Source organism: Malaclemys terrapin, chromosome 9 (genome assembly GCF_027887155.1).
Source record: "Malaclemys terrapin pileata isolate rMalTer1 chromosome 9, rMalTer1.hap1, whole genome shotgun sequence".
Taxonomy (NCBI): Eukaryota; Metazoa; Chordata; order Testudines; family Emydidae; genus Malaclemys; species Malaclemys terrapin.
In genome coordinates this window covers 42,545,747-42,567,932 of record NC_071513.1, presented here as the reverse complement: position 1 = coordinate 42,567,932, position 22,186 = coordinate 42,545,747, and positions in this window count along the sequence as shown.

Below are 22,186 nucleotides of genomic sequence, written 5' to 3'. Positions count from 1 at the left end.
TTTCCCTACACCTGTTACCAGGTTCCTCCTACCCCCAACCTCAGTCTTCTTTTCTCGAGATTAAGCATGTCCAGTATTTTTGACCTTTCCTCATAGGTCAGATTTTTTTAACCTTTGATCATTTTTGTTTCTCTCTCCAGTTTGTCCACATATTCCCTGAAGTGTGGCACCCAGAACTGGACACAGTACTCCAGCTGAGGCCTCACCAGTGCCGAGGAGAGCAGGGTAATTACCTCCCGTGTCTTACATACGACACTCCTGTTAATACACCCCAGAATATTTGCCTTTTTTGCAGCTGCATCACATTGTCTCTCATTCAGTTGTGATCCACTATAAGGCCCAGATTCCTTAGCTGCAGTTCTACTGCCCAGCCAGTTATTCTCCATTTTCTAGTAGGCATTTGATTTTTTTTCTTCCTAAGTGAAGTATTGTGCACTTGTCCTTATTGAATTTCATCTTGTTGATTTCAGACCCATTCTCCAAATTGTCACGGTCCTTTTGAATTCTAATCCTGTCCTCCAAAGTGCTTGCAACCTCTCCCAGCTTGGTGTCAGCCACAGATTTTATAAGCATACCCTCCACTTCATTACCCAAGTCAATAATTAAAATATTGAACAGTACCAGACCCAGGACTGACCTGAGGGACTCCTTTAGATAGGCTCTTCCAGTTCAACAGCGAACCCCTGATAATTACGCTTTGAGCAGGGTCTCTCGACCAGTTGTGCACCCACCTTATAGTTGTTACGTCTAGGCCACATTTCCCTGATTTGCTTATGAGAATGTCATGTGAGAGAGTGCCAAAAGCGTTACCAAAATCAAGATCTATTCCGTTCACACTTTCCCAATCCACTAGGCCAATAACCATGTCAAAGAAGAAAGTTAAGTTGCTTTGGCATGTGTGGTACTAGATAGAGATCCCCTTCCTTCCCCCCCCGCCCCTCCCTGCTGCTCTTCACAAACCTGATTGACCATGGGGCTGGAGGGGAGGCGTGTGACTCCAAAACAAGGACACCGAATTAACTACAGACCACCTGAGAAGGTTTGAGGCAATGAACTGACCTGGGGGTGGGGTGGGGAACAAGTCTGGGAGAGAGAAGAAAGAAGCAGCAGCAGCCCTGAGCTGGGGAGAGACGGAGTCTGAAGGAGGAGCTGCTTGGAGCAGAGCTAGCTGCTGCACTGGTGCTTGCAAAAGGGGATTGTTACAGAGCCCAGCCTGGAGCCAACAGGTCAGCTGAGACCACAGGGCAAGACCTACCAGTCTGAGCTCCCAATGCATGGCAGCCTCAGAGTGCACAGGCAGGTTGAACTGACCCAAGAGGGGGGTAGTTTGCATTGGTGTGGGACAGGGAGTCTGTGAGTGCCTAGTGAGGCATGGCTGTGTAATGCTGTGCTGGAGGCAAGGCAGTCTGTGTATCTCCTACCAGATCTCCTGATCTGCGTCTACTCCTGGCTTAGGTAAAGCCTGAGGAGGACACAGTCCCACAGTGTGTAAAAACTATGACTCCATTAAGAGTCCTGTTCCTCCTTCAGGGCCAGATGGCATATGGCATTCCAGGAGCATGAGGAGAACATTTGCCTTCCAGGCCTTCTCAAAGCTGGGACCTCCATCTTTCACGCCTTTGTCCATCCCGTGGCAAAAAGCAGTTTTGTCCAGCACTGAAAGAGTTAAGGTCTTGTAACCTGAGCCTGAGTTTGCAGGCAGAAGAGGTCACTCCTTCCCAGCTTCCTTCCCTGAATAGGTTGGCTTCCTAATGTTCTTTCCTTCTGGGCATGCTCGAAAGCTGCTCATTTAAAGAGCTGCTGAGGCCTCCTGCGTAACCTTGTGAATGGCTGTGTTCAGAAGCCATTCTGCGTATCTAATCATATTTTCTGCATATTTCTCCCCTGCCTTTCCAAGGACAGTTGCATGAAAACTGGATCTTGGTTTTTTGGTTAAAAATTCACCTGGTGCTCATCCAATGCTGGAGAGTGACAGCAAAATGCTGTCTGGGACATCCTCATCCTCCTCCAACTAGTGATGTCACAAAGACTTGAGATGGGTCCAGATCTGAAACCCCCAGATTTGGGGAAAATCTGGCCCCAGCTCAGACTTTGAGCCTGCTCCACCTCTCTTAGAGTGATATTGTTCAGCAATATCTCCCCTGAAGCCAGGTAAATAAGAAAAGAATTTGACACTTCCTCTTGATATGTATCTATGATGTGATTGGAATAACAGAAACTTGGTGGGCAGTTTACATGACTGGAGCACTGTCATGGATGGGTATAAACTGTTCAGGAAGGACAGGTATGGGAGGAAAGGTGGAGGAGTTGCATTGTACGTAAGGAGCCGTATGATTGCTCAGAGCTCCAGTTTGAAACTGGAGAAAAGCCTGTTGAGAGTCTTTGGGTTAAGTTTAGAGGCGAGAGCAACAAGGGTGATGTCGTGGTGGGCGTGTGCTATAGACCACCAGATCAGAAGGATGAGGTAGACAAGGCTTTCTTCGGAGAACTAACTAAAGTTTCCAGATCACAGGCCCTGGTTCTAATGAGGGACTTCAATCACCCTGACCTCTGCTGTGAGAGCAATGCGCAGACAATCCAGGAAGTTTTTGGAGAGTGTTGGGGACAACTTCCTGGTACAAGTGCTGGAGGAACTGACTAGGGGCCGTGCTCCTCTTGACCTGCTGCTTACAAACAGGGAAGAATTGGTAGGGGTAGTAGAAGTGGGTGGCAACCTAGGCAGCAGAGACCATGAGATGGTTGAGTTCAGGATCCTGACAAATGGAAGAAAGGAGTGTAGCAAAATACAGACCCTGGACTTCAGAAAAGCAGACTTTGACTCCCTTAGGGAACTGATGGGCAGGATCCCCTGGGTGGCTAATATGAGGGGGAAAGGAGTCCAGGAAATCTGGCTGTATTTTAAAGAAGCCTTATTGAGGGTGCAGGAACAAATAAGGTTACCATTTTTTTTTTAAAATAACAAAAAGAGGATACTCCAAGGGGCCCCGCCCCCACCCCAACTCCGCCCCCTTCCTGCCACAGCCCCACCCAACTCCGCCCCTTTCCCAAAGTCCCCGCCACAACCCCGCTCCCTCCCCTGAACGCTCCGCCCCCTGCTCCTCCCCCTCCCCTGCTTCCCGCGAATCAAATGTTCGTGGGAAGCCTGAAACAGGGAGGCAGGCAGCAGCTAAGCTGGGGCAGGGGGGGCGCGAGGAGGCGTGGCCCAGTCCGGCCCCCTGGCCGAGCAGCTCGGGCCGGGCTCGGCTCAGGCCCTGGGGCGCCAGCCCCAGTTCCAGCCGAGCACGCCAGCCCCGGCCTGGCCCCGGCGGTTCCAGCTCGGCACAGGCCCCGGGGCACCGGCCCCGGCCGAGCGGCTCCGGCCCGGCTCAGCTCGGGCCCTGGGACACTGGCCCCGGTTCCGGTGGAGCGCACCTGCCCCGGCCCCAGCGGCTCCAGCTCGGCTTGGGCCCCGGGGCACCGGCCCCGGTTCCGGCCGAGCGCGCTGGCCCTGGCCAAGCGGCTCCGGCCCGCCCCAGCGGCTGCAACTCGGCTCGGGCCCCGGGGCATGGGCACCAGCCCCAGCCGAGCGGCTCTGGCCCCGCCGACTCCAGCTCAGATCGTGCCCTGGGGCACCGGCCCATCCGGCACTGGCCCCAGCACCAGCCCCGGCCGAGAGGCGCCGGCTGGCGGCCAAGCACCGCCAGCCCCAGCAGCTCCAGCTCCGGCCCCAGCGTGGATCCAAGCCCCACAACCCCTCCCTATTTTCCCTATTCACCCTTGCAATTCCTGTAATCCCTCATAACCCAAGCCTGACCCCAGATGTACAGTACCTTCCCTCTTAACTTGTGTATATTTAATTTTAAACATTAACTTTAATAAAAATTTTAAATCTATTCTCTCTGAAGCAGCGTAAGCTGTGAAGCAACAGCAGGATAATTGCTTACATGGGGGCACGTAAAGTCATGTGACTCACTCAAAGTAATAGACAAGCGAGATCCAAATGAACATTATTAATCTGTGATGCTCTGTAATTGCTCTGTGAGCTGTGGTTTAGCACTTATCCGAGCATTTGGCTTGCAGTGCTTTCTACTCCTTGTCCAGTTCATACATCTCTCTTCTTGTGAGACCGCATGCTGTTGGACTCTCTGTCCTTCTGTAAATTAGGCCAGTGGATGTAGAAAAACAGTCAGCATGACCAGGGAGATGAGTGGAAGGCTTAATTGAGCACATCAAGATGAAAACAAGTCCCTCAGTAAAACAGAGCTATTTATAAAGCGCCAGCATAGCAACATTTCTGGGGCTGAAAGAGCAAATGTCTACTTATTTATCCTTAATTCACACCTGAGGGGTGTCAGAAGGAAGTCAGACAAACCAAACATCACCCATGAGAGTTGAGCAATCCCTTGATCATAATATTTGCTACTCCGGTTGTAATCATCAGTTTCATAAAGTCACATGGTATGGTTTCTGTTCCCTGATTGGCTGACTTATGTAAATAGTCAACAATGTACACATTTTCTGTTGAATATTCAACTGCAATATTCACAATTCATGCTGGAGGATCTGATGGATGTCATCCATTTTTGCCCTCTTTGTGGATTTTCCTACATAGACAACAAAATTCCAAGGAGGATTTTATTATTTGAGGAAAAAAAAAAAAAAAAGGGACCATTAGATCATCTAGTCTGACCTCCTGTATAACACAGGCCAGAGAATTTATCCCTGTAATGAGCCCAATAATTTGTGTTTGAAGAAATCACGTCTTCCAGACAGGCATACAGTCTTGATCTGAAGACATCAAGAGATGGAGAATCCTCCACTTGCTTTATACTTTGTTTCAATGGTCAATTGCCCTCAGTGTTAAAAATATGTGCCTTATTTCTAGTTTGAATTTGGCTTTAACTTCCAGCCATTGGTTCTTGTTCTGCCTTTTGCCACCAGATTAAAGAGGCCTTTAATACCCAGTATTTATGCCTTGTGAAGGTACTTATACAAGGTAATCAGGTCACTTCTCGATCTTTTTGATAAGTGAAACTGAGCTCTGTAACAGGTTTCAGAGTGGTAGCCATGTTAGTCTGTATCAGCAAAAAGAATGAGGAGTACGTGTGCACCTTAGAGACTAACATTTGTTTGGGCATAAGCTTTTGTGGGCTAAAACCCACTTCATCGGATGCATGCAGTGGAAAATGCAGTAGATATATATATATATACACACACACACGAAAAAATGGGTGTTGCCATACCAACTATAAGGAGAGTAATCAATTAAGTTGGGCTATTATCAACAGGAGAAAAAAACTTTCCTAATGATAATTAGGATGGCCTATTTCCAACAGTTGACAAGAAAGTGTGAGTAACAGTAGGGGAAAAAATTACATGGGGAAATGGATGGGTCATTACACAAAGTAAAACCTATTTCCCCATGCTAATTTTTGATCCCCTACTGTTACTCACACCTTCTTGTCAACTGTTGGAAATGGGCCATCCTAATTATTACTACAAAAGTTTTTTTTTCTCCTGCTGATAATAGCCCACCTTAATTGATTAGTCTTGTTATAGTCGGTATGGCAACACCCATTTTTTCATGTCCTCTGTGTGTGTGTGTGTGTGTGTGTGTAATATAATCTTCCTACTGTATTTTTCCACTGCATGCATCCGATGAAGTGGGTTTTAGCCCATGAAAGTTTATGCTCAAATAAATTTGTTAATCTCTAAAGTGCCACAAGTACTCCTTATTCTTTGAGCTCTGTAAGTCTCTCACTGTACGGCATTTTCTCCAGCCCTTGAATCTATTTTGTGGCTCTTCTCTGCGCCATCTCCAATTTTTCAACATCTTTTTAAAAATGTGGATGCCAGAACTGGATGCAGTATTCCAGTGTCACCAATGCTGTACCCACAGGCAAAATCACCTCCCGGCTTCTACTTACCACTCCCGCAGTTTATAAATCCAAGGATTGCATTAGTCCTTTTAGCCACAGCATTGCACTGGGCACTCATGCTGAGTTGTCTGTCCATTGTGCTCCCTAAATCTTTTTCAGAATCACTGAGTTATTGTTGATTAGTTAGATAAATCATCCAGTCAGGGAACAGAAACAGTACCCGGCATTCATTAATTGGTCCCCTTGTTGGCTTTGTTGATAGAGAGGTTACAAGGATTTAATTGATCAAGGAGAATGAATGAATTTCCAACTCGTCCCTAGAAGTGGGTTCCTGCAAGGGGGAAATGAGTGAGATGCATGGACACAATGCTTGTGCAGCAAGCTTACTTTGCCATTGCTTTACCTGTTCTGTGGCTATTAGGGTTACCAGATATAAAGCCCGAAAAATCGGGACGGGAGTGGGGGGCAATAGGTGCCTATATAAGAGAAATTCCCAAATATTGGGACTATCCCTATAAAATCGGGATATCTGGTTACCCTAGTGGCTATACATATAAGTGGCCGTATAGTATAGTAGATACGGCATTGGACTGGGAGTCAGAAGATCTTGGTTGTCTTCTTAGTGCTGATGATTATCTTCTGTGTGACTTTGGGCAGGGCATTTTGTCACTCCTTCACTTTTGTCTATTTCGATTATAAATTAGGGGTGTGTGTGTGTGTGTGCGCGCTGCACAGCACAGCACCAAGCACAATGGGCTCAATTGAGGCCTGTAGGTGCTACCCTGGCACTCTTCAGCCCTCCCTGTATCGAATACCTGCTTCTCTCTTGACATCTGTCTCCACAATCACACTGGGACCTAGTTACAACACAAACAAGAGCTGGCTGTTTGAAAACCAATGGCTGCCTTTGTTTTTATGTCATTTCTTCCTGCCGCAGAAGAATTGTCTTTGAAATAGAACCCTCCTGGGGTAGATGTGGGATGGGCATTGCATTTTTTATTCCTTTTTGTGCATTTCAATTCTGAAATACATGACTGGTGTTTGACTGGTGGCTGAAGTTGCAGTGAGCCTAGGGAAAGGAAAGACTTTTCCTCTCTGTGCTTTTGTGACCAAAGCTTGAGAGGGAAAGCAAAATAAAGTTGAGATGCCATTTGTACAAATTATTCCCTACCTTGTGATCTCAAACCACCATAAATATGATATATGTAAGATAAGCAAAGAAGACAGCGTCTGTTTCTTCATTATGAGACTGAACAGATGAAAAAATGCAAGCAGGGCTAATCATCATGGGATTAATAAATGCAAATTGAAAGGAGCACTTTCCTATCCTGCAAGCATATGATAGTAGACTTGTATACCGTGGTAAAATAAGCTCTATTATCTGAGAAAAAACAGTGGCATCACACAGGATTGATGCCAGTGTAAGCGAGAACAGCATTTGGCCCAAAAGTTTCAGGAGGGTAGAGGATTAGATCAAGACTTTTTCTAAACTGCTCTGATTTTGAGTGCCTCAATTTTTGGATACCCAACCTGAGACCCCCTTAAAGGGTCCTGGCTTTCAGAAAGTGTTGTGAGCTCACCCTCTGAAATCCAGCTTTGGAGCCAAACTTTGCATCTCAAAAGAAGTGGGTAGCTGAAGAGATACCTCCAGGATCTTCTCGCTGTATTGACTGGGTAGGGGCTGCGTGTGTCTGAGGGCACGAAAGCACCCGACCCAAGTGCATCTATAGAGAGGCATATTCAGTGCAAACCCTTGGAAGCAAAGGAGCTCCCATGTGAACAGGAATAAGCTATAGAGCCCCAAGATGCAGGACCATTGCAGTGACTCTCCATGACACCCTGGAGAAACATGTTCTAGGAGCAGCGAGAAGTCAGTGGGAGGTGCTGGGGGCTCAGCACTTTCAAAAACCAGGTCACTTGCCTAAACATGGATGTAGGAGCCTGGTGGGGAAATCTGTGTCACATACACCAGTGTTAGCTTTTGGAGAAAATGCCCCAACCAAACCAAACAAAGAATGCTTTGAAGGCCCTTTCTGTCCCCTTCCCATCAACCTCCAAAATAGCCCCACTGCTCTTCCCCCAGGTCATGTTTCTGGTGTCTTTGGATAGTAGATTCCTGCCTCTTCCCAAGAGACCTGAGTGGAAATGAGGCCTCACAGCAGTCAGCCAATCCCTGGTTCACCCTGTAAATAAATGTCTGTTGGACTAGGTTCTCTGTGGCCAGCAGGTCTTACCTCTGCTGCTATAAAACTGCTGAGCACTCAGCCAGTCCAGGGTGCTCTGCAAATGCTAGGCGAGGGATCCTGCTCTCTGATGCAGGGATGGAATGTAAAAGCCCCATGGTCCACCAAGGGAGACTTTTCCACCACAGGCATGGTGTTGGCCCACCAAAAGCTTCCTCATGCAGGCCACTTATAAGCTGTGGTATAAGGGAGGGGCTGTGAGTGGGAGGGGCATGTTGGGGGCAGGGCTGCAGGGTATGTTATTGCAGCCAGTGCGGGCAAGCTGGACTGGCATAATTTAGAGCACTTGCTGGGCTACCTCAGTAAAGTTACACCAGGGGGCTGAGCAGGTCTGAACTGGGAGGGCACAAAGATGACTGAAAGCCCAACAGTATTTAAGTTCCTAACTTCCATTGATTCCTTAGGAGCCTCAATACCTTTTGGGATCTGGGCTTTTGAGACAGGACCGGCTCCAGGGTTTTTGCCACCCCAAGTGGCGAAGGGGGAAAAAAAAAAAAGCCGCGATCGCAATTGCGATCGGCGGCACTCCAGCAGCAGCTCCACCGCGCCGCTTTCTTCTTTGGCGGGAATTCGGCTGCAGGTACTTCCCTCCGAGAGGGACCCACTGCCGAATGGCCGCCGAACAGCCCAATGTGCTGCCCATTCCCCGTGGCCGCCCCAAGCACCTGCTTGCTGGGCTGGTGCCTGGAGCCGACCCTTTTTTGAGGTCTTTGGCTGAAAAGGGCTATAGAAGATCAATTATTATAATTTCTTACATCACTGTTTCATGCTGCAAGGCAGTGGCTGTTTGAATTCAATGTATGGGCCCTTTCCCAGCTTTTAGGACATACTGTCCAGTTCATGGGTGGGGGGGGGGGGAGTTTCTGCATCAGCCCAATGTTTCATTCTTTGCAGTCTGCCTGTCATGCTCTCCCATCTCTCTCTAACCCACACTAAGCAGAGCTCCACAGCAAATGATGTGTCAATTCCTCCATTAATTGCAGGGCACGATGAGATGCAATACAACAGTGTCAACTGCCCCAGATAAAATAGTGTTTGAACCAGGGATTAGGGGGAACACATGCAAATGGGCCAGGCCCTGCAGGTTTCCTCCTGAGCTAGGAGAACCAAACACCTGCCTCTGTGATGATGAGAACTTGCATTTACGCAGTGCTTTTCATCTAATGCTCCCCAAGTGTGTGACAAGTATAACAAATTCCATATACAAGGATCACCGCTATGTAGCCATTTCTGGGGTGGGACTCCATGGATGTTTAACAGTGCACTGCCATAGGCTGCAGAGCTGCGGGTCCCACCCAGGCCACAGTCTGAAGGCTTTTTGGACGGGCCAAACCTGAGTGGTGCAGTGACTCATTGCACCAAGTCGCAATGCCTCTCCCTCAGATTTGGAGGGGGTGGGTGTAAGGGCTCATGAGCTGGGGAGGGGGGTCATGCTGCTGGGTCGGGGGTGGGGAGGTAGGGTGACCAGATGTCCTGATTTTTCACACTTGCTGTCTGGTCACCCGGGGCGGGGGGGTGACTGGGAGGGGAAGAATAGGGTTGGGGGAGGGGAAAGGGGAGGTTTCTATACTCCCACACACTTTAAATGGCACTCCGCAGACCCGTTGTCAGTGCAGCAGCACACAGAAGGGGAAGATCATGTCAAATCAAATGGTTTGTGATGACCCTGCTGTGCATCAGGTCTGTGTTCTGTTCCCAGTTCCACTGTGGGACTTGGACAAGCCCCTTCTCTTTCCCACCCTCAGTCGGTTTCATCCGTTTCACTCTTTGGGACAAGGCCTCTTCCTTTTTTGTCTGCTCATGGCCTTGATCTTCATTTGGTCACTGGACCACACAAAGACCCAGCACAAAGGTGGTCCCTGCTCCAAAGGGCTGGCAGCCCAAGCAGGAATTCAAATAGGGTGAATTTAGGGAGGCCAAACCTAATGACCCAGGAGGGGTGCAGTAGGTCAACACACCCGGGAACATCCTCACACTCATGGCAAGCACCGTGGAATCTTTAGTGGGCACAAGTAATCAGGACTCTGCATTTCTATTTCATCCCAATGACGGTAGGATCATCCCCCAAGCTCCACTGAGAGATCCCAGGTCCTGGGGTGGGGTCCATGCTAGCAGCTCCCTGTCACAGCCTGGCCCAGCACTGCTTTCTGAACAGACTCCAATCTGCTATGATGGGATCCAACCACTGGATTCCCTGTGTTGTTGAGCCCCCTGGTTCTAGGTAGTGACTGGTCACTGTCCCTAGCTCTGGGTCCCCCAGGTGCACTTCCAGGTGCAGACCCCATATCTGACATCCTTATTAGGCTGTGGGACATCACAGTCCAGCTGCCTAGATCCCAGAGCCAAGGACTCATCCTTCCAAAGGCCCCCAGTGGCTTAGAAATGTTCTCCCCATCCCAGAGACCACCAGGCTGGTCAGAGCTCTGGTTTCTAGTTCTCCCCTTCAGGGAGAACATGGCAGTGAAGCAAAGATGTACAATTCTATTATTAATTATGAATGGTTTATATTTCATAGGGGGCTGTTTGGTCTAATCCATTCTTGCTTATAACATGCTTTGAGATCCTCACATAGAAGGAGCTTGAGAAGAAGAAAGTGTTATTAGCAATAAGATATTACTATGTTGTTTATTCTATTCAGACTGCATCCCATCACAGGGGTTTCTGACTACCATCCAATGATGCTTTAAGGAGAGGTTCTCTGAGTTTGCATAGACTTGATCCAATGCCCATTGGAGACCATGGGAGTCCTACCACAGACTTCAGTGGGCATTGGATCATGCCCTAAGGGCCCATGGGGAGCTAGGCACCTAAATACCTTTGAGGATCTGGGCTTAAGTGCCTTGAAAATAAGGACCAAGGCGTTGGATGTGTTTAGGGTGACCAGATGTCCCTATTTTATAGGGACAGTCCCGATATTTGGGGCATTTTCTTCTATAGGCACCTATTACTTCCCACCCCCTGTCCCGATTTTTTCACACTTGCTGTCTGGTCACCTTAGATGTGTTAGGGTCTCCTGCAGGGAGTCGGTGGAGGGGAATGGTATTATGCAGTGTCATACAGACTGAACCCTTCCCCTAGAGTTCAGGGCCTGATAGGGCAGAACTGAGACCACACATCAAAGGCCCAGGAATCCCCATACGATCCATGTTGGTATCATCTGCTGGTGAGGAGAGATTCCTTCCCCGATGGTACTGAGCAGGAGATACTGATGTGTGGATGCCTGTGGCCACAGAGCTATTAATCTCACCTTGGAAAGGCTTATATTCAGGGTAGCAGCTTCCCACAAAACACATTAGCAGAAGGGAGTCCCCTGCTCCCAGGTGTCTTGCAGTGATGTCAGCCTCCCTGTCCCCATTAATCCCAGTCATGCTTCATTTAGCCATTCAATTACACAGCCTCTGGTCCCAGAGTCCAGATCCTCAGCTGGGGAAAATTGGCACCACTCCACCGCAGTCAATGTACACTAGCTGGGGATCTAGCCTGCTGTATAAAGTGTATGAGTGCTACAGTGCTAAGTATTGTTATAAATAGTTTTATAAAGGAGCTGAGTGAGGAACAGATTCATTCCTTGGGAACTTTGAGATGTTAAAAGAAGGTGAACAGAAAACAACTTTGAGTGAGTGGTGCTCGGTGTTGCAGCACCACTCACTCACCTTTGGCCCGCCCCGCCCTCATGACAGAGGAGTGGCTGGGTCAGACCTGAGCAGCACTGCAATCCCATGCACCAGGTTGTGGTGCCTGGAGCAGGAAGCTGAGCCCAGCCAGTCCCATGGACTGGAGCTGTGGGAGACACTACAATAGGGTGAGAGTGGGGTGGACTCTGCAACTCTCCCATGGCCTCCTGTAGGCCATCTAGTTCTGTGTCATGATTCAGGAGTTAAGAAATCTGCCATAGATTGCGGCAGAGTGTGAAGGGATCAAAACCACTGGTGCTGAAGACTCCATCAGAGAGAGGCCCACTGTTCCACTGTCTCTCATCCAGTGGGCAGGGCCGGCTCCAGGCACCAGCGCAGGAAGCAGGTGCTTGGGGCGGCCAATGGAAAGGGGCGGCACGTCCGGGGTCTTCGGCAGCAATTCGGCGGTGGGTCCCTCAGTCCCTCTCAGAGGGAAGGACCTGCCACTGAATTGCCGCCGAAGAATGAAGCGGCGCAGTAGAGCTGCTGCCGAAGTGCCACCAATCACGGCGCTTTTTATTTTATTTTATTTTTTCTTCGCCGCTTGGCTCAGCAAAAAAGCTGGAGCCATCCCTGCCAGTGGGTCAGAACTTCCTCACTAAAAATCAGATGCAGACCCCCAGCACCTCTCAAGGATGCACGCTCCATGCTAATACCAGTCGCTGAGAAAGGAGCCTGAGGTGTCATTTGTCTGTTAGCTGAGCAGCCCTTTGAAAGGGATGGGTTGCTATACGGTTCTGCAAACCCTAGGACTCGGCCCATGTGCAGGGCTATGGGTGTGTCTTTTGTCTCCCTCAGTACCTCACAGCAGCTTCGCGAATGGCAGCTTGTCAAATCCTACAGAAGGGCCAAAGGATCAAATGTTCACTGGCTTGTAATTTCTTTATTCTTAACTGTTGTTTTTTTTCCACACTGGCTCTGTGGCAAGGAATTGCTGACCCACTTTCCCAATAAGGAGGGGCATGGGAAAATCAGTTTTACTGATCAAAACCATTGTTTTCCCACTCAGATCCTCAAAACAGACCAAACTGTTAGGCCTGGATGAAAATTTTCCGTCAAAATGTTCGTTGACTGGAAAAACAGATTTTCTGTTAAACATTTTTGGAAAATGTTTCAGCTGTTCTCAAAAAAAAAAATCCCTTCAATTTTTGGTAGAAAATGTTTTGGTTTTCAGCCATTTCCAGCTAAAAATTATTCAGTTTTTGGTAAAAAATAGTTAGGGTTTGGTTGCGAAAAAAACCAAACCAAACCAAACAACATTTAATTCTTCAGGTTTTTGATTTTTCAACAAAAGTCAAAAATTTGGAACTTTTTAAATTTCTCTAAATTTTCCATGAGAAACCTCCCCCCCCACCCCCCGCCGCCCCAACATTTTCTGACCTGCACTACAAAGAGATTTTTCTTTTCTTAAAAGATGGGGAGAGAAAAAGAATCTCAGTTCTTGAAATCTCAACTAAATTCACTTCTCTGGGAACAGGCAAGAGAACTAGGGCCCAGATCCTCAAAGGTACATAGGTGCCTTCTAACTTCTGTTGAATTTAATGAGAGTTAGGTACCTAAATGCCTTTGAGGATCTGGGCCTCGAAGCATAGAATATGCCAGACTGGACTAGACTCATTCCGTCTAGCCCAGTATCCTGTCTCAGACAAAGCTGATTTGGAGGAAGGTACAAGAAACCCCCTATCTGTCTATAGGGGAAGTTTTGCCCAGCTTCTCTCAGTTAGTGGTTGATTTATGCATGAGGGTTTATAGCCCTGATTAATTATTCTCCTAACGGGAATTAAAACAGGTTCACATTCTCTGAGGTCCTGGCAGGACCACAAGAGATACTCCAACTCCTCAGGAGGATGGTCCCCACCGGCGATGATCATGGAAATGCCAAACCTGATTCAAGATACTTTTTAAACACAGGTCACTATTGGCCCAGGATGAGAAATGAAGAATCCTTGTTCGTTTTTTCTGCACAGAAAAAGCAACTCATCTCAGGTGCTTTTTCTTTCAGATTAAGGAAAATGCCAACAAGAAAGAACAAAAGTAAAATCTCCCGAAGAGATGGCAGGAGAGAGAGGTACAAGCTGTGTTTGCTCTCTGTCTCCTCTGTAACTTGCTGCATGTCCACTTTACTGCAGCAGCCTTTTGTTCAGGATAGGGTTAACTGGGTTACCCATCATATTGTGGGCAGGGCCGGCACCAGCTCAGCAAGCAGGTGCTTGGGGCACCCAAAGGGAAGGGGAGGCATGTTGGGCTCTTCGGCAGCAATTCGGCAGCGGGTCCGTCAGTCCCTCTCGGAGGGAAGGACCTGCCGCCAAAGAAGAAAGCGGTGCAGTGGAGCTGCCGCCGATTGCAATCGCAGCTTTTTTTTTTCTCTCCGCTGCTTGGGGTGGCAAAAACCCTGGAGCCGGCCCTGACTGTGGGATGGAGCTATGCTCCACCCCTCTCTTACTTCATGTTTTATAAATGGGCGCCCCCCTCCCATTTGCAGTTGGGATGCAGTGAAGCAGCCGCCCTGTGATTAGACAGTTTGTTTTTGCTGAACTGAGCAAGGTCCTTTTCCAAAAGTTGCCATCTCTGCATACAAGCAACACAGCCTGTGAATTCCTTGATCTTCATTGGGGCCTTTGGGTATTAAAACAACAGTAAATAATGAGTAATTAATAACTTGACCCATTTTTGCATAGCACCACTGATTGTGGCATATGTAGCTATAAAACCACAGTGCCTTTGTTTTCTCTATGCTGCCTATTTTAATAATAATAATTAGATTCTAATTAGAGCATTTAGGTAATATTGTATTATTTTATTAATAGTAATTATATCAAGGGTGCAGTGCACAGACAACAGACATAATGGTTTCATAGCTACATCCACCTCCACTCATGGTGCTATGCAAAAACCGATCAAGTTTCCTGTAAGCTGACATATACCTTTAAAGCAGATTGAACTGAATAATAAAAGCAAGTAGCTGAGGAATGTTCCAGTCCATCAGTTTGACAGCTTCATATTGTAGGGATAAAAACTCTATCTGCTTTCTCAATTTAGAAAGGAAGAAAAAAGAGGATAAAAAAGTAGAGGAAATGGGGAGGGAAAAAGTAATCTTTAAGAGGCTGGTTGAAAAGCATCAATTGAGTGTGCAGGGTGCAGTTTTCTCCACAGGTTTATTGCAAAATCATTTTAAAGAGGAACTTTCGTACCCTGGCAAAGCCAGGGAAAGAACATCTCATCCCCAAAAGGCAATTTATTTTGCCATCAGTTTTCTGTGCTTTCCCCTTTCCTGTAATTGCAACGTTTGGCACTAGAATAAAGAGCAGTTATGCCTCGTACTAACTACATCCCCTTGGGTTTGGGGCATTGCTGCTGCCCATTCACATGCAAGTGATGTCACAAATTCAGCCTGATGCACTCCCTGCCAGACTGAGTGGGAGGAGCTCATGGGCTGGGGAAGAAAATCAAGTCACCAGCTGAATGGCAGATTTAACAAGTGTGCGTAATTTTGCCCTTTAGACCTTAAGGGCAAAAGCCCCTTGAAGTGAGTAGGAGTTTTGCTGTTGATTTCAGAACATCTCTCTCGAGGCTTGCTCTTGAGATTGGATCCACATGGGTAGACCCCAGTGCCCTCAGGAGGGCCCACAGAACAGGCTCTGCTAGGCATATTCAGTTGCTGGATCTAGGCCTATGTTTCTTGGGGAAGGGTCAGTGCCTTCTTTGTCTGAGTTTTGTACTGCGCTGAGCACCCTGTGGGAGTTCAACAAATAAATAACTGTGTAATGGACTAGCAAGTGTGGGTGTGCAGCACTGCCCCCTGCTGGCTGGAATGGGAACTGCAGCTCAGCATGCCATAGGTCCTATGCTGTTAACAGCCATTCTCTTTCAGCACAAGTGCTGGAGGCGGGTGCTTTTTGGTGCACAGAGCTACTGCTTCTGTGAAGTTCAGCCACGAAGACCTAAGTAGCCGGTCTTTTATTACCCCTTCTGCAGTATGTGAAACACCACTGCAGATCATTCCTCCATCTCCTCCCCTTCTCCCACCACTGTGTGCCCCTCGTGCAAAAGAGAAATTCTGCAAGACTTAGGGTGACCAGACGTCCTGATTTTATCGGGACTGTCCCGATATTTTCTTGTTTGTCCCACGTCCCATCCTACCTTTGGTTGGGATGTGAATTGTCCTGATATTTTGCCTCTGCTCCTGCACAGAGGTGGAGCCTGGAGGGGGCTCGTGCCCCCCCGACTCTGGCCCCTCCTTCCCCCATTGGATCCCTCCCCAAATCCCTGTCCTGGCCCCGCCTCTTCCCCAACCACGCTGCATTCCTCCTCCTCCTCCCCCCTCCCTCCCAGGCTTGCACTGATTAGCTGTATGGCGGCGCTAGCGCTGGAGGGAGGGGGAGGTGGTGAGGACAGGGAAATTGGGAGGTCAAAGCTGCTGTGCACCTAGGTGAGGGCCCGTGATGCAAGGCAGAGCGGGCTATGGGAGGGCGGGGGGCCGTGGAGTGAGGGGCAGGGAGCTTGGCGAGGCGGCGGCGGCAGCAGCCATGTCGCAGGCGCTGGTTCCCCCGGAGACTCGGAAGTTCACCCGGGGGCTCAGCAAGCCGGGCACGGCGGCCGAGCTGCGGCAGAGCGTCTCCAAGGCAGTGCAGGGCTCCGTGTTCGCGGTAAGAGCCTGGCCAGGCAGGGACTGCAGATACTAACCCCCCACCACCACCACCCCTCAGCTCCGGTTGAGCGGCTGCAGGAACAGTGCCCATCTCTTCCCGCACAGGGGGCCGGGGCGCATCCCCACTAGGGTGAGCGGGAGCCAATTGCCTCCCCTGCCACCAGGGAGCTCTCTCCACCGGGCACCGGGGCCTGATGCTGCTGCCGAGCTCCCCGCATCAATAGGGCTCCGATGCCCATGGCGGGAGGGAGCCACCAGCTGTCACGGTGCGGGGCTTGCCCCCGGCTTGCGGTGGGGCATGCCGCACGCGCCTCCTGTTGGGCCACAGCTCTCTGGCGTGGGCTGTGTTGTCGGTGCAGCCCAGCAGAGAGCCAGCCAGGGACGCTCCCTGTGTGGGTGGGAGGCGCGGCGCGGCTCTCCGCCGGCACAGCGCTGGGAGTCGCCGCCGCGACTGCAAACTTCCATCCAGTCACAGCGCGTTTCCGTAGCGCTGTGCATTGCGTGGCAGTCTGTGGGTGTGTCTGAAGAATTGGTTCAAAAGGAGGTGCGATGGCACTTTGTGTGCCCTCCTCACCATGGTAACGCGTGTGCTAGGTCGTTCCTCTTTATCTCTTTTCTGAAATCTTCCTAACCCCGGAATTAGACCCAGATGTATCACTAGAGACGGAGCAGAGGCAAGCTGGAGGGGGGGCAGGGGGTTTGTGGAGCTCCAGCGGCTTTTTTGTTTTGTTTTGTTTTGTTTTTTTTGTTTTGTTTTGCTCTGCCTCCCTCACCCTCCCCCCCCGGGCGTCCCAATATTTCACCTGTGTGATCTGGTCACCCTAGCAAGAGTCTCAGTGGGAAAATAGGGTTCTACTTTTCCCAAAATCCTGAGGTCTGATGACTAGTTGATGGAGTGGGTTAATGCGCTAGGCTTTCACACTGCTGGACTTTCATGTGGTCTCTCCAGACCACATGAGTTAAGGATCCATCTACCATGAAACTTGCCATGTCAGGGGGTCTTACAAGTCAAGTCCCCTGACATGGAGACAAGAACCAAATCCTTTTCCAGCCCTGGTCTTGGCAAGTGCAGCTTAAATGAGTGGCTGCAGTCTGGTCTGCTGGCTAATGGACCTCTGACCATGCTCTGCAAACTAGGAGTGACTCTACTGACGTCCAATGGACTGACGCTGGTGTGAAACTAGTGTCGGTGAGAGCAGACAGTCAGGCCCAGATACACATCCAGTTCACAAAACCTGCAACCCCCACATCATGGGATACATTGAGATACAAAAGCTAGCGCCTGGTCAAGGCAAGGCCAGCAGTGGAGTAGCAGCAGAGGCTGGGGGGTGGATCTGCTGCAGTTTGTTTTGCATGTCAGTATTGATGTGGCTTGGCAAAGGGGGAAAGAGGGAAACGGACAGGATTAGAAGAGCAGGGGTCTGTGGCTCAGGACTGAGGGGCATTGACAGAGTTGGGGGGCGGAGGTGGCTCAGGATTGGAATAGCAGGGGGCTCCTGGTATGGACTGAGGGGCATTGGCAGAACTGTATGGAGGGGAGCAGAGAAAAGTTTACAGAGCCCCTTGCATTATACTTGGCCTTAGTCCTTGCTCAGAGGCCTCTATTGTCATGAGTATGAAATTAAAGCAGAAAATAAAGAACCGAAAAGCTAAACAAAATGGGGGTGGGAGTGGGAGAAGGGCGTGATTACCTCTTCCTAGAAGCATTTTCACAAGGAACAAAATGGGGAATGACTCAGGGTAATACACATGCTTAACCAGACTGAATAGATCTCTGCGCAGCAAGGGGTACCTGAAACAAAACACACCCCCAGACATGTCTTTTACTTTCCATTTAACTTTCAGGATAATGCCCTTAAATCACATTCATCAAAAGGGTTCTGGTTCCCTGTCACCACAGCCAGTTACCAAGGTGTTTTTTTGTAATTAGCAGGAGGCGTGTAGTTGTTTGCATCAAATAACAATAAATGAATTGTTGGCCCGAGAGCTGGGTGTTTATCCACAGAATAAATACAGCATGGGCAGTCCGCGCTTCGCAGCCCCTACACGTAGGGGAAAGAGAGGAAGAAGTTGATGTCTTTATGGCCCATTCACTCCTTGGTCTCTCTCCTGAGTCTGCCAATTACAGGGTAGATTTTGTAATGAGGATCTAGAGAACAGTCAATACCTTTCATATAAGACATTCTCCACCTACCAACCATTGCTGAGCTGGGGTTTGACCCAGAGGCTGAGGTCAAAGGCACTTATCCTTTGCCAAGTCCCTTCAGTTCTCTAAGTCCAGGGGTTCTCAACCTTTTTTCTTTCTGAGCCACTCCCCCCCCCCCCAATATGCTATAAAAACTCCCCGGCCCACCTGTGCCACAACAACTGTTTTTCTGCATATAAAAGCCAGGGCAGCATTAGGGGTCGCAAGCAGGGCAATTGCCTGGGACCCCACACCACAGGGGACCCTGCAAAGCTAAGTTGCTCAGGCTCGGCTTCAGCCCCAGGTGATGGGTCTTGGGGCCTTAGGGTTCAGCCCTACACAGTGGGGCTTTGGCTTTCTACTCTGGGCCCCAATGAGTCGAACGCCAGCCCTGCTTGCTGGACCCCTGAAACCTGCTTGTGGCCCCCCTGGAGGCCTGGTTGAGAACTGCTGCTCCAGTCCCCCTAATGTAGAAGATCTTGACCAGCTAACGCAGATAGCTCAATTCATGAAAAACAGAGGATGAGAGCAAAAGGAATAGCTAAAAAGTGACTTTTGTGGGATTGGAAAAACCTAACCGTCCCAACGAGGGGAATCTTAGCTTGAGTGCCCTTGTGAAGTTGGAGCGATTATCCTCCCAATGGAGTGAGGGACAGAGGCCCAGATACTCAAAGGTATTTAGGTATTGAAGTCCATGGGAATTAGGCACCTACATACACCTGAGGATCTGGATTTCAATTTCTTTTACAGTCTCTGGTTGGGCTTTCTGGAAGAGTACAACCAGGCAGCACTAAACTGTCAACGTGTCTGGACCAAGCCTCGCACGGGGAAGCCCTGATCTCAGGTGGGGCTCCTACGTACTTCTGTAGTACTAATAATGGGAATGTCATTTTCATGTAAATTTCTGTGCTGGGTATGAGCCCTTCTCCCTTTCCCTTGTTTCTTCATTCTGAGACAGGGATCTTTAGTCCCGAGGATGGGTCATAGGCATAGGCTGCGGGGGCCTCTGGAGCCTGGTGACGTACTCATTAGAATGGGCAGATGCCAAGGCTGAGGGCAGCATCTTGGGAATTGGTTAAACATCTCAGTTTCTCTAGAGATGAAGAGCAATGTTCTGGGAACTGGAGGATGTTCCCAGCCCCCAACAGCTTAATCGAATCAGCCGTACTTGTCCCAGGTCACAGGATGGATTGGACCAGGGGTCTGTGCAGACCCGGCAAACTAACCAGGAAAACTCCAAGACCCGCTTCTCCCATGCACATAGTCCAAGGAGCATGCAGTGCAGGGGCTGAAATCAGCGCTATGGCGAGAGAATCAGGCCAGCCACAGCGACGAAGCGGGGGAGCTCTAGCTGGGCCATTCAACAAAGTTGTAAGGGGAGATGGCATATTTAAACTGTGAACATTGCACCGTGTCCCCTTATGAATGGGCTGTCATGGATTAATGCTCTATTGCTCAGGCTGGCAACTGGGAGTGAATCACACAGCCAAGCAAACAGGGAGAGATATAATTCTTCCCCCTCTGCCTTTCCCGGAGAATACAGACCAAAGTCCTGGGCCCAGATGCTGACAGGTGAGAAGGAGCATCCGGCTACAGCCGGTGATCTTTGTCATGATCACGTGTTTGTCAAGTGAAAATGAATGGATGGCTTCAACGCTAATTCGAAAAATGTCTGTCAACTTGAATCTGCATTTTTTTGGCCAAAAAAATCCATCCAAACATTTCTGCCCATGTCTCTCCATGGAGACAGGCTGGGGCCTCTGCATCGTACCGACCCAGGGCATCATGCAAGGAAAATCGTGATGAGCCAGACAGGAACCCTGCCCTGTATTAACGGAACTGGTGCACATGGCTCTCAGCGTACCCCTGCCCCCCACCAGTGGTGAGGCTAAGATGGGAGCACGTAGCTAAGGGCCCCATCAGAAGAACACGATTAAGCCCATGTCTCTTGTCACATGTCCAGCCTTCAACCCCACCCTGCATACATGTGTCTGGAAGGGAGCAGCTGTGCAAGGGCTTGTCTTCCATCTTTTCACCAGTTAGAAAACAATAAGAAAACACTGAAAGTGCTGCTTTCAGAAAAGAAGGAACACAATCCCTTTTCAAAGTGACACTAAAGTCTTGTCTAAACACAAAAGTTGCACCGCTTTAATGATACTGGAATAGTAAAAGTGGCACACATCCCACAAACGCCTGTCCCAGTTATGGCGGCATAAATGTGCTTGTCCCAGTAGAGCTAATTCCCATTTAGGGAGGAGAATTACTGTACTGTTATAAAGCACCTTTATACTGGTGTAAGTAGAGTCAGAATGGGCTCTACCCTGACATTTGGTGGTGAGCTGTGGAAAAGGACTTCAGGGGCTGATCTCGTTTGCATGGCACACCCACCCTGCCTAACATGAGGGACTGCCTGCCCAAATGGTCACTTTGGATGTTGTGGGATCCCCAGTTTCTCTGTTATTGGGGCAGGAAGAATAAATTGTTGTTACTCTGATTATGTGAATCAAGGACAGTGGAACTGTTTTATAACAGAGGGACTCACCATCAACTAAGTAGCACTCGCTAGACAAGAGACATGGGTTCCAAAACCCAGTGAATTGAGAGAGGCTTGGGATAGGTATTTATGCCTAGTGGTGTGGGCCCTGTTTGAGGGCCTGAAACACCAACTGCACCTCCTCCTCTGTCCACTGTGGACTATCAGAGCTAATTTTGATTCTATTAGGAGTCTAACTACAGGATTCTGAGCTGAATTCATTTTGGACAAAGCACCAAGGCTCCCCTACTACTTGCTGAAATTGAGTGCTGTGTTAAGTGGCGGGGAGGCTGAAGATATATTGTGGAGTGGCTGGTGGAGCAGAGCAGTTTGCGGGACAGCTGGTGGAGTGGCTGGCAGAGTGGAGCAGTTTGCAGGACGGCTGCAGTGGCTCATGGGACGGCTGGTGGAGTGGAGCGGCTGGCGGAATGGCTCACAGTGAAGCCTGCAGCAGAACTCCACAGAGAGGTGGGGCAGTAGGCCTTGGACCAGTCCAAACAGCTGTGGCTCTCAGGAAGTGTGAGGAAATAGAGAATGTAAGAATGGCCATACTGGGTCAGACCAATGCTCCATCTAGCCCAGTATCCCGTCTCTGTCAGTGGCCTGTGCTGGATGCTTCAGAGGAAATGCAAAGAGCAGGGCAATTATTGAGTGATCCATCCCCTGTTGTCCAGTCCCAGTTTCCGGCAGTCAGAACAAAACCACTTTCCACATTTTGTTTTCTAATTGGCTGAAGTTGGAAAACAGAGAATGGGAAAGAGTAAGTGCAGAAAAACTCAGTGTTTCAAAATTTCCCATGAGCACAGTATTGTTTCCCTATGGGAAAATGTCAAATGGGGGGAGGGGGGTGGGGTTTGTGAAAATTCCTATAGCAAAATTTCTCACTTCCGAGGTTGTTCTGATCAATAATTATGGCCCAAAGCTTTGGACTTGATTAGCTTAGCTCAAAATGTTATTAGTGGCTGGGAAATCTCACCACATTCATCCCCAGAACTGTTGTTGCAGAGAGAGATGATCTTCATAATCGCTGTTGAAAAACCATCTG